The 17,688-nt window shown below is 46.6% G+C and overlaps 1 protein-coding gene across 1 annotated transcript in view; it reads left to right on the top strand.

Annotated features, from left to right (window-relative positions):
• The first annotated feature begins 17,463 nt into the window (after window positions 1-17,463).
• TRIM59 (tripartite motif containing 59) overlaps window positions 17,464-17,688 on the top strand; it is a 48,697-nt gene continuing 48,472 nt past the window's right edge. The window contains exon 1 of the mRNA XM_069213251.1: window positions 17,464-17,601. The gene's annotated coding sequence lies outside the window, so the exon portion shown is untranslated. The remainder of the gene's footprint in view (window positions 17,602-17,688) is intronic.

The raw sequence follows: 17,688 nt of genomic DNA on the forward strand, positions 1-17,688 counted from the left end.
TCAGAACTCTGATGGACAACGGAGAAACAGTCGCCCTCATCCTCCTCGACCTCTCGGCTGCCTTCAACACTGTCTGCCACCGAACCCTAATATCCCGCCTCCGCTCCACTGGTATCCAAGGACAGGCCCTGGACTGGATCACCTCTTTCCTCTCCAACCGCTCCCAAAGAGTCTACCTCCCACCGTTCCGCTCAGACCCCACCGAGATCATCTGCGGCGTCCCACAAGGCTCCTCGCTCCGCCCGACTCTCTTCAATGTCTACATGAGCCCCCTCGCCGACATCGTATGCAAACACAACATCAACATCACCTCCTACGCCGACGACACTCAGCTGATACTCTCCCTCACCAAGGACCCCACCAGCGCCAAGACCAACCTGCAAGATGGAATGAAAGATGTTGCAGAATGGATGAAACTCAACCGTCTGAAACTTAGACAAAACGGAAGTCCTCATCCTCGGAAACACCCCGTCAGCCTGGGACGACTCCTGGTGGCCCACGGCCCTTGGCACCGCACCTACCCCCTCAGACTACGCACACAACCTCGGATTCATCCTGGACCCACTTCTCACCATGACCAAACAAGTCAACGCCGTATCATCTTCCTGCTTCCTCACTCCCCGCATGCTCCGAAAGATCTTCCGTTGGATCCCCGCCAACACCAGAAAGACTGTGAGCCACGCCCTCGTCACAAGCTGCCTGGACTACGGAAACACCCTATACGCAGGAACAACCGCTAAACTCCAGAAACGTCTGCAGCGAATACAAAACGCCTCAGCCCGCCTCATCCTCGACATACCCCGCAACAGCCACATCTCCGCCCACCTGAGACACCTACACTGGCTTCCCGTCATCAAAAGGATCTCCTTCCGGCTCCTCACCCACACACACAAAGCCCTCCACAACAAGGGACCCGAATACCTCAACCGTCGCCTCAGTTTCTACACGCCCACCTGTCAACTTTGCTCCGCCAGCTTCGCCGCCGTCCCTCGCATCCGCCACACCACGGCAGGTGGGAAATCCTTCTCCTACCTGGCGGCCAAGACATGGAATTCCCTCCCCACCAACCTCAGGACCACCCAGGACCACCTCTCATTCCGGAGGCAACTCAAGACCTGGATCTTCGAGCAGCAGTAACCCCTCCCCCTAGCACCTTGAGACCCTCACGGGTGAGTAGCGCGCTTTATAAATGTTTTTGATTTTATTTGATTTGACACTCACACACCCTTCCAGCCCTTGGGACCCTGCTGTTACAATTGCCCCAGGGATTCTAATATTGGGGGGATACGAACGATACCACAGATCGGAAGTATGACAGACTGACTAAAACCGGGGAGGGCAGAGGAGTTAGGAAACTGAAGTCCTTTGCAGACTTGATGGGGCTGACAGACTTGTAGAGGGCCCACAGCCCATGCGAGAGACAATATACCTTCCTGTCCGCATCCCATAAAAGTTTCTCATATCTAAATTATTTATTTACCCATCACTCAGAGGTAGGCTCCCTTCAGGGGATGACCCATCTGGCAAGAGACATCTATGATCATTCCACAGTAGAGGTTACATTGCAAGGAGCCATAACGGGCATGCCGCAAATGCCTAGACTAGACATGTGGTGTTTGAAGGAGAAAGGCTTCCCAGAAAAGATACAAGAGGGACCATAGCGATACTTCTATGAAAATGGTGGGACAATGGCCACATGGCCAAGCTGATACATCGGGATCAAACTGGCTTCATGCCACACAAAAACACTTGATTAAATTTGAGACGCCAGTATGGGATCTTGCATGCGACAGGGGCCCAAGGCACGGAGGAGGCAGCAGTACTCTTGCTGGGTGCCAGGATGGCCTTTGACAGTATTGAATGGCCTTACCAATATGCAGTTCTGGCCAGGCTGGGTTTTGTCCTCAGGTTTTGGGCTTGGGTTCAACTATTATATAATTGCCCATAAGCAAGGGCCAGAGTTAATGGAGTTATGTCCTGTTCCTTTATGCTCCACAGAGGCACTAGGCAGGGCTGTCCTTTATCGCTGTGGCTGTTTGCCCTTGCATTGGAGCCATTGGCCACCTGGGTGAACCAAGACCCCCTAGTGTGGGGTATACCCAAAGGGGGCTGGTGGAAGGCCCGGATATCTCTGTATGCTGACCGTATTCTCTTATATGTCACAAAACCTTGCTGCTCCATAGATAGATTGTTGCATATTTTCCATCTTTTGGATCTTACTCTGGTTATCAGATAAAATGGGCGAAATACCAAGTCTTTACTTTAACAGTAAAATAGATTTCCCAACCAAAAAGGTGTGTAGCCTCGGTGACTAGAGAGGGTTTTCCCTATATGGGAATTTATGTGACAAGAAACTCAGCAGAGTTCCTTAGAAAGAACCTCTACTCTCAACTGGACCAGCTCTGCGTTGATCTCACGCACTGGCGGTGGCTCCCGCTGTCCTTGATGGGGTGAGCCACCCTTTTCAAAATGATGACCTTACCCTGCCTGATCTATGTATTCTAGAATACCCCATTTAGGGTGCCCCCAGAGTTCTTCTCAAAGATAAATGGTGAGATACGCAAGCTCTTGTGGCATGGTGGAAGCCCTTGCATATCCCTTGGTAAACTGCAGGGAGGGGTTTTCGACTGCGGAATAGCGGTCCCTGACATATAAATGTACTACTGGGCAGCCCAACTAACTCAGTTGGTGACTGGGTATTCGCCGAGGTGGGGGGCCCGCCTACCGGATAGACAGGGAGGCAATGGGAGAAGAAGGGCACCCCTCAGTGTTCTACTTCAGGAAGGAGGAGGACTTGCTCCCGCCCCACATGCAGGCCACAGTGAGTGCATGGAGGGAGGGCCATGGTGTAGTGACCAACTAAAAGAGATTAGTACTCTGAGGGGATTACTAGGTCTCAACAGACATAGGGACATCTGGAGGTGTGGGATACTAATTCCTCTAGACGACCTACAGAAGGAATATGAATTGGGAGTCTCCAAAACTTTTAAATATATCCAAATGGGCCATGCACTCAAGAGGCATCTACATGCTAGGAACATCTTCCTGAATCCTCCCCATTAGAGGACCATTTACTACTGGACCCTATGCCCGAAAAAGCGATCTCACCTATCTACAGGAAATGAATAACTCCCCGATCCATGCCATTCTCTCCTTGAGGCATGGGTGGGCGACCTAGGCAAGATAGAAGACAATGATTGGCAGGACGCCCTCCAGGGCCCTAGAAAGGTGGCAATACGTGCGATGTTCCGCCTCATACAATTGCGAATCCTCCACATGTTGTATTTTTTCAGATCCCTCCTGCATCGCATAAGGCACAGTGATTCAGACCTATGTAGAAGAGGGTGTGGCAGGATGGGGAAATGTTTTCACATCCTATGGGACTGCCCAGTATTCCAACAGTTTTGGGGAAAGGTGGTCCATATCATGGCCCAAGTCATGGGGCTCATGATCCCATGGGAGGCCCGGTGGTTGGTGTTACATATTACAGGGGAGGAGACTTGGCAGAGACATCAGAAGACCTGGCTGATGCTTGTGGCGGGAGTGGCCAAAAGAGACATAGCCCAAGCCTGGGGAGCGCCCAGGCCACTGGATGTTCATGCCTGGGAGGAAAACATAGACTGGTGCCATCATACAGAACAGGTTGGGTATCAGAGCCGGAGGTGCCGCGGAAATTAGATAAGATATGGTCACACTGGGGTGCTTATAAAGGATTGTGAGGAGGATCCTGGGGACGGGTGGAGGGGTGGGATTCTTCATAGGGGTTTCGTGGGACCTATTAGGTTTTGCTAGGTATGATTTTAACAGAGTTTTCTTTCCATGATTTGGACTTACATTCGGATAAGACTTCACCTCTGAAACCGATCACTTCTCACAAAGGTATATTCGTTGAATGTATTTGTTTTTAATGTATTGTACTGAGCAACGGTTTAATAAAAAGATGTTTTTAAAAAAAAGAATCCATGGATTGCAGGTTTCTTGTGCAAGTTCCACCTTACCACCTCATTCATCCATTTGCTCCTATGCCACTTGTTTCATTATCCCATTGCGATTTTATCAAATTTCACCTCTGACCAGAAGACGTCCTCATACTAGACTGTCTGTCGGTTGGGGTTTGTTCTCCATCTCTCCCTTTTGTCTTGTTGCTGACCTTTTGTAGCTAATAGCGTCCATTTCCCTTTCTTGGATTTCCCCCACATCTGGTCCTCTGCCTATGCGTTGATGTGAAATGCTCTTCCAAGGAGGCCGCTTGATGGCATGGGCTCCTAACAGATCCACCTATTCTGTTGTTCCATTGAGATCAAGGCCCATGATGCTGCAGTTTCCTCCAATTACTTTGTAGACCAATGTTTGCATTTTCATGAAAGGCATAAACAAAAAGGATGACATATTCCTTCCACAGAAACTTAGCTGCCGTTCTGATGTGATTTCTTTTCTGTAGCGTTATCAGAGACAGATCCGGGAAGATTTGTATAGCCACATCATTATATCTTACTTTTTACCCTTCTCTCAAACTGCTCATTGGTTCATCTTTGTCTTTGAAGTTGTGGAGTAAAGCTAACACACTGGGTGGCATGTTTCTCTTAAAACACATGGATACCACTCTATGTTCTCGTTCAGTTTTGATGGTCATCTATCTGGATGATCCAGCACATCTGGCACAGTTTCTGGATGTGCTTCTTGAAGTCTGCATCTTATGTCATTGGTGGAATAATCACCTATTCAAATATTGCACTTTCTGGATCTGTTCTCCAGGTCTACTTGCTTCTCCTGAAGGATGGTCTGCTATCCTTCAGGGCTCGAAAATCCACTCGACCAATCGCATTGGTGAGTCTTATTTGATGAGGTCAAGCTATATTTTATACTTACTCATCCCTTCTGGCGAGTTGACAATGAACAGGTCTTCTGTTCAGTTGAAAAGTGGAGGGGCAATAAAAGATGCCTTAAAATCTTGTTCTTATATCACATTTGCTCTGTGTTCACAGACAGAGGTCAAAAGTCAGTTTTTCTTACAATTAATTTTCCTTCTGACTGCTGAGTTCCAGGACTTTATAAGGTGAATTGTGTGACCTGCTGATTAGAATGTAAAATAAAAGGATATAGGGTGTCAGGTTTTTCCTAACACACAACATTTGAATGACTAAGTCAACTGTGAAAACATTTCAAAATATATTTCAGTAGTTGTGAAAGCCCTTTTTTATATTTCTGTGTGATGAAAAAATATTTTAATAGGATAAAAACAAAATCAGGATACTTTACATGTTGATGATCAAAAGATATGTTTTCTGAAACCCAATTTTCACAGATTGTTAATACACTATATAGTTTTATCAGTAAAGCTGCAAGATAGTGGAGAGTTTTTTGGACATTTCTTGGAAAGTTAGTGTGTAATTGACAATATGTTACCACATCATGTTTTAGTAATATATTTATTAAAATTGAGTGTTTAAACAAACTGAGAAACACTCCAGCCCTGATGGCAATGTTGTTGGTAAACTAAAAGAAGTACTAGGTTATGTGGGTTAGACCTCCTGGGTATGTGGGCTAGGTTCTTGCAGCAAACGTTAGTCTACTTAATCAAACAAAATAGTTTTTTTGTACTGCAGAAATGCTGAGTTCACATATTTGAAGGTGCAATCATATGTGAGAATTAAGAAAAAGGCGACTCTCCTTTCATGTCTCTCTCAGCATTTCTGCTGCCCGATCGTGAAGCGATCGGGCAGCAGAAATGCCCACTAGACGCCAGGGATTTTTTTTGCAATTGACATACGGGGAGCGGCCAGGGGGAAAAATTAATTTTAGGACATTTCTGTCCCCCTTGGGGGCAGATCGGCCTATTTTTATTAGGCCAATCTGCCCCCAAGGGGGGCAGAAACCACTAGACACTGGGGATTTTTTTTTTTTTGCAGTTGACATGAGGTGTGCGGCCCCTTGGGCTAGGGTCGTTCCCTTGGAGGGGCAAATTTAGTTTTAGGCCATTTCGCCCCCCATGGGGGCAGACTGGCCTAATATAATTATGCCGATCTGCCCCCATGGGGGGGGGCAGAAACCCCCTAGACACCAGGGATAATTTTTTTAAAATGTATTTTACTTTTTGATATGTGGGGAGCAACCCCTTAGGCAAGGGTCGTTCCCTTGGGGGGCAAATTTATTTTAGGCCATTCCTGCCCCCTTGGGGGCTAATCCACCTATTGTTTTTATAGGCCGATCTGCCCCCCCAAGGGGGCAGAAACCACTAGGCACCAGGGATTTTTTTTGCGCCAATTTCCTGCAAGGGGAGCGACCCTGGGGGGCCAAATTTATTTTAGGCCATTTCTGCTCCCCTTGGGGGCAGATCGGCCTCTTTATATTAGGCTGATCTGCCCCCGGGGGAGGGGCGGCAGAAACCACTTAGGCACCAGGGATTGGTGTGTGTGTGTATTTTGTTTGGGGGGGCATCCCCTTGGGCAAGGGTCGCTCCCCATGGGGGCAACTTACTGTTGGCCATATCTGCCCCCCCTTGGGGGCAGATCGGCCTATTTTTGGAAGGCCCAACTTTTTTCAAAATAAGAGGCCATATTATGGCCATACCCCCACCCAAAATAAATGAGGCCAAAGTTGTTCTGGCCACCAGTGGGCAGATGGGGCAATTATCCCCGATCCACACCCCTGGGGGGGCAGAAAGTCTACTAGATGCCAGGGAATAAAAAAAAAAATTGTGGGGTGGTGGCTATCAACCAGTATGGGCCTTGTTATGCCCCCACCCCAACTGAAGGGGGTAACAGTTTTTCAGCGCTCCCCCGCACACTAAAACATCTTATACCATGGCAAGCAGGAGGACATCTGATTATTTTGGGTTTTGGTTTTACATTTGGGCCAAGAGAGCTTGACTAACTCTCAAAATTGTCCCACTTGGAATGGTGAGGGCTGCACTTTTTGGACTTTGGGACGCTGCCAGGTAGAAAAATCCACCAGACCTAGACACATCTGAAAACTAAACATCTGGGTGAGTCCAGGGTGTGTGCTTCACATGCAGCCTGCACCATTTTCTTACCCACATTGCCCTGCAAACCTCCAACTTTGCTGGAAATCACACATTTTTCCCACATTTTTGTGATGGAACCTTCTGGAATCTGCAGGAATCCACAAAATTCCTACCACCCAGCATTGTCGCATCTATACTGTGGGAAAATGCCACTGTTGTCATGGTTACCCCCTAACTTTTTGCTTTTTGATGATGCTAGTTATGATTGAAAGTGTGCTTGGACCCTGCTAACCAGGCCCCAGCACCAGTGTTCTTTCCCTAAACTGTACCTTTGTCTCCACAATTGGCACAGCCCTGGTACACAGATAAGTCCCTTGTAAATGGTACCCCTGGAACCAAGGGCCCTGTGGCCAGGGAAAGTCCCTAAGGGCTGCAGCATGTATTATGCCACCCTAGGGACCCCCTCACTCAGCACATGCACACTGCTTCACAGCTTTTGTGTGCTGGTGGGGAGAAAAAGACCCTCCCCTCAGAGTGCCATGCCCACAACCCACTGCCTGTGGCATAGGTAAGTCACCCCTCTAGCAGGCCTTACAGCCCTAAAGCAGGGTGCACTATACCACAGGTGAAGGCATAGCTGCATGAGCACTATGTCCCTACAGTGTCTAAGCCAATTCTTAGACATTGTAAGTACAGGGTAGCCATAAAGAGTATATGGTCTGGGAGTTTGTCAAACACAAACTCCACAGTTCCATAATGGCTACACTGAATACTGGTAAGTTTGGTATCAAACTTCTCAGCACAATAAATCCACACTGATGCCAGTGTTGGATGTATAGAGAAATGCACACAGAGGGCATCATAGAGATGCCCCATGTATACCAGTCCGACTACTAGTGCTAGGCTGACCAGTTTCTGCCAGCCTGCCACATCCAGACGGGTTTCTGGCCACATGATGTGAATGCCTTTGTGCACTCTGTGGCCAGGACCAAAGCCTTTACTGGGTTCACACCTCTCCCTGCAGGAGCTGTAACATCTGGTGGTGAGCCTCAAAGGCTCGAGCCTGGCTTTACAGTGCCCCAGGGCATTCCAGCAAGTGGAGATGCCCATACCAAGGACGCAGCCCCCACTTTTGACAGCAAGTCCGGAGGAGATAATGAGAAAAAGAAGGAGGAGTCACCGTCCAGCAAGGACAGCCCCTAAGGTGTCCTGAGATGAGGTGACCCCTGCCTTAGTAAATCCTCCATCTTGCTTTGGAGGATTTCCCCAATAGGATTAGGGCTGTGCCCCCCACCCCACAGGGAGGAGGCACAAAGAGGGTGTAGCCACCCTCAAGGACAGTAGCCATTGGCTACTGCCCCCCAGACCTAAACACCCCCTAAATTGAGTATTTAGGGGCGACCCTGAACCCAGAAAACTAGATTTCTGACACACTGCAACAACAAGAAGGACTGATGACCTGAAAGCCCCGCAGAGATGAAAACTGACTTGGCACCAGCCCTACCGGCCTGTCTCCAGACTCAAAGAACCTGCACAGCGACGCATCCAGCAGGATCAGCGACCTCTGAGGACTCAGAGGACTGCCCTGGAGCCAAAGGACCATGAAACTCCTGTGGACAGAGGCTCTGTCGAAACAGCAACATAGAAACCATCTTCAAAGGGACTCTAGCCTCACTCCGGAAGTGTGAGTCCCCAACACTCTGCAACCGATGCCCCAGGCTCGTGTCCAGAAGAACCAACACTGCAGAGAGGACCCCCAGGCGACTCCAACGATGTGGACACCCTGAGACGACCTCCCTGCACCCCACAGCGATGCCTGCAGAGAGTATCCAGAGGCTCCCTCTGACCGCAAATGCCCAGTAACAAAGAACCCAACGCCTCGAAGAAGCACTGCACCCGCAGCCCCCAGGCCCGAGAGAAACCAACTACTGGTGCTGGAGTGACCAGCAGGCAGCCCTCATCCTAGCCCAGTCGGTGGCTGGCCCGAGAAGTCCCCCTGTGCCCTGCCTGCATCGCCAGAGTGACCCCAGGGGTCTCTCCATTGATTTCTACCTAAAACCCGACACCTACTTCACACACTGCACCCGGCCGCCCCTGTGCCGCTGAGGGTGTATTTTGTGTGCCTGTTTGTGACCCCCCAGTGCTCTACAACCCCCCCGGTCTGTTCCCCGAGGATGCAGGTACTTACCTGCTAGCAGACTGGAACCGGAGCACCCCTAGTCTCCATACGCGCCTATGTTATTTGGGCCCTACTTTGACCTCTGCACCTGACCAGCCCTGTGTTGCTGGTCCTGGGTGTTTGGGGTTGACTTGAACCCCCAATGGTGGGCTGCCTATGTCCCAGAGACTGAACTTGTAAGTGCTTTACTTACCTGAAAAACCAACCATTACTTACCTCCCCAGGAACTGTTGATTTTTGCACTGTGTCCACTTTTAAAATAGCTTATTGCCATTTTTGCCAAAACTGTGTACATTAATGTTTTAATTCAAAGTTCCATATTTACTTATGCCAAGTACCTTAAAATGTATGTACTTAATTGAATTCTGAATCTTGTGGTTCTAAAATAAATTAAGAAAATAACATTTTTCTATATAAAACCTATTGGCCTGGAGTTAAGTCTTTTGAGTGTGTGTTTTCATTTATTGCCTGTGTGTGTACAACAAATGCTTAACACTACCCTCTGATAAGCCTACTGCTCGACCACACTACCACAAAATAGAGCATTGGTATTATCTAATTTTGCCACTATCAACCTCTAAGGGGAACCCTTGGGGTCTGTGCACACTATCTCTCACTTTGAGATAGTATGTACAGAGCCAACTTCCTACATATACCAATAATAATTGTGCTGCACTTGTCAGCCTAAAACTGTTTTTTTTAAACTGCCCTTTTGGACCCGCTTTGGTTCCCTCTCAATGTCGACATGTTTTTGGCTCTTCCCTGTCACAGGCACTTACCTGGCCCACCTACACAAGTGAGGTATCATTTTTACCAGGAGACTGAGGGGAACGTTGGGTGGTAGGAAATTTGTCCAGGTGCAGTGATCCCACACAGAAATGTGGGAAAATGTGATTTTTTTAGCTAAATTTGAGGTTTGCTGAGGATGCTGGGTAAGAAAACATTGGGGGATCCACGCACGTTACACCTCCCTCGGGTGTCTAGTTTTCAGAAATGTCTGGATTTGGTAGGTTTCCCTAGATGGCTGCTGAGCAAAGGACCAAAAACCCAGGTGCCCCCCATCCTGCAAAAACAGGTAGTTTTGTATTTGATCATTTTGATTTGTCGAGATAGCGTTTTGGGGCATTTCCTGTTGTGAGCACTAGGCCAACCCACACAAATGAGGTATAATTTTTATCGGGAGACTTGGGGGAACGCTGGGTGGAAGGAAATTTCTGGCTTCTCTCAGATTCCAGAACTTTCTGTCACCGCAATGTGAGGAAAAAGTTTTTTTTTGGACAAATTTTGAAGTTTGCAAAGGATTCTGGTTAACAGAACCTGGTGAGAGCCACACAAGACACCCCATCTTGGATTCCCCTAGGGGTCTAGTTTTAAAAAATGCTCAGGTTTGGTAGGTTTCCATAGGTGCCGGCTGAGCTAGAGGCCAAAATCCACAGCTAGGCACTTTGCAAAAAACAGGTCTGTTTTCTTTGGGAAAATGTGATGTGTCCACGTTGTGTTTCGGGGCATTTCCTGCCGCGGGCGCTAGGCCTACCCACACAAGTGAGGTACCATTTTTATCGGGAGACTTGGGAGAATGCTGGGTGGGAGGAAATTGTTGCTCCTCTCGGATTCCAGAACTTTCTGTCACCGAAATATGAGGAAAAAGTGTTTTTTGGCCACATTTTGAGGTTTGCAAAGGATTCTGGGAAACGAACCTGGTAAAAGCCCCACAAGTGACATCATCTTGGATTCCCCTAGGTGTCTAGTTTTCAAAAAGGTGCAGGTTTGGTAGGTTTCCCTAGGTGCCGGCTGAACTTGAGGCCAAAATCTACAGCTAGGCACTTTGCAAAAAAAAGTCAGATTTCAATGAAAAAATGTGATGTGTCCATGTTGCGTTTCCTGTCGTGAGCATTAGGCCTACCCACGCAAGTGAGGTACCATTTTTATCGGGAGACTTGGGGGAACACAGAATAGCAAAACAAGTGTTATTGCCCCTTGTATTTCTCTACATTCTTTCCTTCCAAATGTAAGACAGTGTGTAAAAAATACATCTATTTGAGAAATGCCCTGTAATTCACATGCTAGTATGGGCACCCCGGAATTCAGAGATGTGCAAATAATCACTGCTTCTCAACACCTTGTCTTGTGCCCATTTTGGAAATACAAAGGTTTTCTTGACACCTATTTTCAACTCTTTATATTTCAGCAAATCAATTACTGTATACCCGGTATAGAGTGAAAACCCACGGCAAGGTGGAGCTCATTTATTCGCTCTGGGTACCTTGGCTTCTTGGTGAACCTACAAGCCCTATATATCCGCGCAACCAGAAGAGTCCAGCAGACGTAACGGTATATTGCTTTAAAAAATCTGACACTGCAGGAAAAAGTTAGAGTAAAACGTGGAGAAAAATTGCTGTTTTTTTCACCTCAATTTTAATATATTTTTATTTCAGCTGTTATTTTCTGCAGGAAACCCTTCTGGGATCCAGCATTGGTTTCACACCCATTTTTGTCACTAACCGGAAGGAGGCTTAAACCACAAAAAAAATGTAAAAATGGGGTATGTCCCAGTAAAATGCCAAAATTGTGTTGAAAAATTTGGTTTTCTGAATCAAGTCTGCCTGTTCCTGAAAGCTGGGAAGATGGTGATATTAGCACCGCAAACCCTTTGTTGATGCCATTGTCAGGGGAAAAAACACAAGCCTTCTTCTGCAGCCCTTTTTCCCCATTTTTTTTTTTTAAACGAAATGTTCGCTGTATTTTGGTTAATTTCTTGGGCTCCTTCAGGGCAACCCACAAAGTCTGGGTACCTCTAGAATCCCTAGGATGTTGGAAAAAAAGGATGCAAATTTGGTTTGGGTAGCTTATATGGACAAAAAGTTATGAGGGCCAAAGTGAGAACTGCACCAAAAAGCCAAAAAAAGGCTTGGCACCTGAGGAGGAAATGCCTGGCAGCGGAGGGGTTATATAGTGCCAGGATACTGCTTTCTAATCACTTCTGAGCAACATGCATGTAAGGCTATGGTGAAAATAAAACATTAATAGAATAAAAATAAACTTGTTAGTTTAAGGTGTTGCCATTGTGCAAATTAGTGCTGTGTTTGTTGACATATTACACATGAAAATGCTAGTAGAAAAAAGCTAGGCATATAAAACAGTGTGACAAAAAGTTGGTTTCAAATTGCTCCCAGTAAGAGTTATGACACTCAGTATTCTACTACAGTGTCAACTGCACTTGAACACCTGACTGCAAAGTATGGTGGATGTGGGAGGAAGAAAATATCCATTTCCTCTATGTGCCTGAAAACTTCCAGTTTGTCAGGAACTTTGCTTTTTGTTTTCTGATAAACATAAACATGCAAATTGAGCAGCCATTACCACATCTGTCACCATGGCTGTGGCAGCACTCTGACAAATATTTCCGACCTGTTCTGGCGTTCGGTGCTTGGAGCTTGTCAGGCTCTGCAGCTCCCATCCAAGATGCAGACTGCGGCTGACACCAAAACCATCAAGATCCTGCTAGTTCCAGCATTCCCCCCCCCCAATAAAAATGGGCCTGAAACCTACAGTGAGCAAGCCCGTCCTCCCTCATCTGCTTGGAAGATGGCACTTTGGTTTGGAGTTGGCAGTGGCTGAAGAAGAAAAATTGAGTCATGGAGAGGTAGTGAGAGCGATCAACTGGGCTTTCAAAAACTCCCCCTTTGTCACAGTGTCCTTTCCTCGGGATCTGCACGCTGCCGAACAACAGGCCCACCTTCCGGTGTCACCAACTCAGAAAGCTATTATAGCACAGAGTTATGGTGAAGCCAGTCGGGGGAAGGGAATTAGGGTAGGGAACAGCAGGGAGAGAGATCTGAAAAGGAAAAATGGTTCAGTATGTATGTATATACTTGTTCATAACAGCATTAACATTCAATTATACTTTTAGACAAAGGCGTCTCTGTGAATGCAGGTGTTGAGACCCTTATGGAATAAACAAAGGTGTCTTAGTGGATGCAAGAGTTGAGACCCTTATGGAATAAACGAAGGCGTCTCCGTGTGTGCAAGAGTTGAGACCCTTATGGAATAGACAGGGGCGTCCTTGTGGATGCAAGTGTTGAGACCATTAAGGAATAGACAAAGGCGTCTCCGTGTGTGCAAGAGTTGAGACCCTTATGGAATAAACAAAGGCGTCTTCGTGAATGCAAGAGTTGAGACCCTTATGGAATAGACAAAGGCGTCTCCGTGTGTGCAAGTGTTGAGACTTTATGGAATAGACAAAGGCGTCTCTGTGTGTGTGCAAGAGTTGAGACCCTTATGGAATAGACAAAGGCGTCTCCGTGAATGCAAGAGTTGAGACCCTTATGGAATAGACAAAGGCGTCTGCGTGAATGCAAGTGTTGAGACCCTTATGGAATAAACAAAGGGGTCTCCGTGGATGTAAGAGTTGAGACCCTTATGGAATAAACAAAGGTGTCTCCGTGGATGCAAGAGTTGAGACCCTTATGGAATAGACAAAGGCGTCTCCGTGGGTGCAAGGATGCAAGAGTTGCGACCCTTATGGAATAGACAAAGGTGTCTCAGTGAATGCAAGAGTTGAGACCCTTATGGAATAGACAATGGCATCCCCGTGAATGCAAGAGTTGAGACCCTTATGGAATAGACAAAGGCGTCTCCGTGAATGCAAGTGTTGAGACCCTTATGGAATAGACTAAGGCCTCTCCGTGAATGCAAGTGTTGGTGGAATCATGATACTTCAGGATGTCATGAGCATTAGACAAAACTGGGCGTGGCCCTTCTCTGAATCATGGAACAAGAACAATTGGTAGAATCATGATACTTCAGGATGTCATGAGCATTAAACAAAACTGGGCGTGGCCCTTCTCTGAATCATGGAACAAGAACAATTAGTAAAATCATGATACTTCAGGATGTCATGAGCATTAAACAAAACTGGGCGTGGTCCTTCTCTGAATCATGGAACACAAACAATTAGTAAAATCATGATACTTCAGGATGTCATGAGCATTAAACAAAACTGGGCGTGGCCCTTCTCTGAATCATGGAACAAGAACGAACTGAGACCTCTGAACCTTGAGAAGGCAAGAGCTTGGACCTTGGACATACTCTGAATATCAATCATGCAACTACTATGCATTCATAAACATAAAACGTTTGGTCTCAGTCTAGAAATTCGCAAAGACTTAAATATGTCTCTCACATATTATGCTTCCAAAAATAATGAAACTATGATTTGCTTATCTTTGAGATGTTTTCACATTTGCCACCTAGGCCTGAAAGTTTTACTCATGTAAACTGAAGCGCCCTGATTAGTGGACCAATTTACTTCCAATGAACTGAAGCGCTTTGAATGTCGTGCCAAGTGCGCTTTACTCCTGTGAACTGAAGCGCTTTGAATACCATGCCAAGTGCGCTTTACTCCTGTGAACTGAAGTGCTTTAAATGTCTTGCCCCGGGCGCTTTACTCCTGTGAACTGAAGCGCTTTGAATGCTGTGCCGAGGGCACTTAATTCCTGTGAACTGAAGCGCTTTGATTGCTGTGCCAAGGGCACTTTACTCCTGTGAACTGAAGCGCTTTGAGTATCGTGCCAAGTGCGCTTTACTCCTGTGAACTGAAGCGCTTTAAATACCATGCCAAGTGAGCTTTACTCCTGGGAACTGAAATGCTTTAAATACCATGCCAAGTACGCTTTACTCCTGTGAACTGAAGCGCTTTAAATACCATGCCAAGTGCGCTTTACTCCTGTGAACTGAAGCGCTTTAAATGTCGTGCCCGGGGCGCTTTACCAATGTGGCCTGAAACGCTTTGCTCGTTATGCTAAGGGGGCGATTTACCTTTTGGAATCAACGACTTCCTTCAAACTTGGATTCAGCAAGGCCTTACTGCTACGAGTACGACCTACTCGTTTTTGAATGCACCATGGAAACAAGGATACTTCGGTTAGATGACACTCTGCCATTCAGGAACTCTGCTCTTCTCCAGAGAAACCCCCATGAGGTCTGGCTGCATCGAAGTCTTCCAAATAGTGAGCAATGTGCTTGGGTATGACTGGGCTTTATAGGCCCTCCACACCCCAAGATGGCTGCTGCCTCTAAAAACATGGGAATTGTAGTCCCTTCATGGAATAGCACTGATAAGTGCATCTTGTCCACCAATGACCTGAACCTGCAGCTCTATGAGCTTTGCCACAGGGCAGACGATGTTGATGGGCACCTTTGGACCAAGAGGGGATGACAAGTGGTGCGCAGAAAGCACTGCAGAGCCGCACAGCGGAGTTTCGGGCAGGACCTGGACCACGCATGGTTCTATTCCTGACACCCTCATACCAGTTATCAGCATGTTGCTTTCTGCTGACTCTGCCCCATGTTATGCCCTAGGAAGTCAGTTTGTGTGAGGGCTGTATGGTACCGGTCAATGGATAGGTGTATCTCCGTGGGGGCGGAGGAGACTCACACCCCCTGCCCCCACCAGCAGCGGCAACTGCAAACCTTTTCCCAAAAAACGATGATTAACTTGTGTTTATGATTGTTTTTTGGTGAAAAAGGGAGGGGCCACTGGGTGACGTAACGGAGGGGGAGTGCATGTGTGTTTGGCCAGCTGTCTCATGCCTTGAGCAGGGTCAGGATTGGCAGCAGGGCAGGCTGGGAACCTGTGCCTGCAGTTGACGAGAGACAGAGAGAGGAGTGGCGTGCGGCGGAGGAGGGAAGTGGTTTTTTGTTTGTTTTTCATTATTATTGTTTTATTTAATTCTTCGCCCCACCCTTTCAGTTTAGCGCGAGCAGCGACTGCTATTAAGGAGTTGAGCTTGTTATCAATTAAGGCACAAATTAAGTTCAAAACCTTGTGTTGGGCTCACAAGGCCTTGCACCAGGTTGGCCCTATCTCTTTTCAAGAAATGTTTAAATGGTACTCACATACTCGTATTCTACGGTCCAGCGCTGCGAGACAGGTAATCATTCCCAGAATCACAAAAGCACAACGAGGAGGAAGAAGTTTCTCTTACACTACATCTAAATGGTGGAACTCTATACCTACCATCTTAGAACTCAGCCTAACCTCATAAAATTCAGGAAGCAACTAAAAATGTGGCTTTTCTGCTCAGTTATCTAAATCCCCTTCTCAGCCTTCATTTCATTCTGAAATATCAAGTTGAAACACTACCACCAAGATGCCGATTGGTATTTATGTGCTTTCTAAAACTATTAACACAAGATATTACTTTAACAAACTGTTTGATCCAGGTGAAACCATAATCCCTCCGTCTCTCTGTCCACCGAACTGACAATCCGTCAGCACTTTCAAACAAGGTTAAATGGAAGAAATAAGCATCAAGGGTTTAGTCCCAGGACAGGTGCCCTGCATGGTTTTCATTCCCACATTCTAGTCTGTTTATGGCAAGGGTCTGGATTTACATCCTCGCATACATGCCAGATTCAGGGGAGACTCCTGATTTTAAAAGCCAAACTTGATTTTATTTTAGCTGTCTTCCGCCTAAAATGTCTTCTGCTTCACTGGAAGGAAATGGGGAAAATACAACTTCCCGCTTTTTTATTTTACTCAAAATTAATCTCCCATTTTCCTGATCGAATATGTTGGCAGGTATGACCTCAGTTGCAGAACGTGCTCCTGAAGCTGCAATGAGTAGGGCCTCCTGGGTTGCAGCTTCTTCCTTCCAGGGAGTCAGTGCTTAATTTGTAAATAAAAACTTGCCAGTACCCAAAAACCTCATTTTAAACACGCTGCCATTAAATGTGTGAACATGGTATACTGAGGCAGCGTAATTCTGAAGCCATCTCTGACCTCTTGAATCTATTTGATGCGACTCTCTGCCCCTTCAGCTCACTCCTGCAGCTTTCTGCTTTCTCCCATTGTGACGCTCTTTTCGTTTTTCTCTTCTCCGTCTTTCCCAGATGTGCTTTTTGCTCGCAGTAAATGCTTGAGGCCGAAAAATAAGTGCAGGTGCTTTGCACCGGAAAAAAACAAGCACAAATTAAGCACTGCAGGCAGGAACTAGTACTGCTGGCCCTTTGAGAGAATTAAAACTGGTGGGGAACCTTAATGAGAAGGGCAGTCAGGCAGGAGCTATGACTACTGGATAAACATGTAAATGCAGGACGCGTGACTACCCTACAGTGTTACCACTTCTTGAAAAAATAACCAGAGAACGATTTGCATTTTAACACTTTCAAACTAAACTTTCTCCGAAACTTCCAGCTTGCTTGCTGTATCTGTTCAAACCGTTGATGAAGTCTCTGACACCAAGTTTACGTTTGAAATGAACTTTTGTTATTCGTAGAAAACTCGTTTCAAAACACGCAGAAGCCCGCCCCATTCAATGGGTGTGTCTAGCCGTCCCAATGTAAGGAATAAGAAGCCTGTGTAAGAGACTGAATCGACAGCAAGATACCGGCACCGCCATAATATGATTGCGAAAATACATTTGTCGCTGCAGTACGAGCTGGCACAAATCAGAAGGTAATTCATTTTATTTATTTCTATTAAGGAACAGAAAATATGTAGTTGATTTTATGAACAGAAGCGCATTAATATTTTTATATTGTT

This window comes from Pleurodeles waltl, chromosome 11 (genome assembly GCF_031143425.1).
Source record: "Pleurodeles waltl isolate 20211129_DDA chromosome 11, aPleWal1.hap1.20221129, whole genome shotgun sequence".
NCBI lineage: Eukaryota > Metazoa > Chordata > Amphibia > Caudata > Salamandridae > Pleurodeles > Pleurodeles waltl.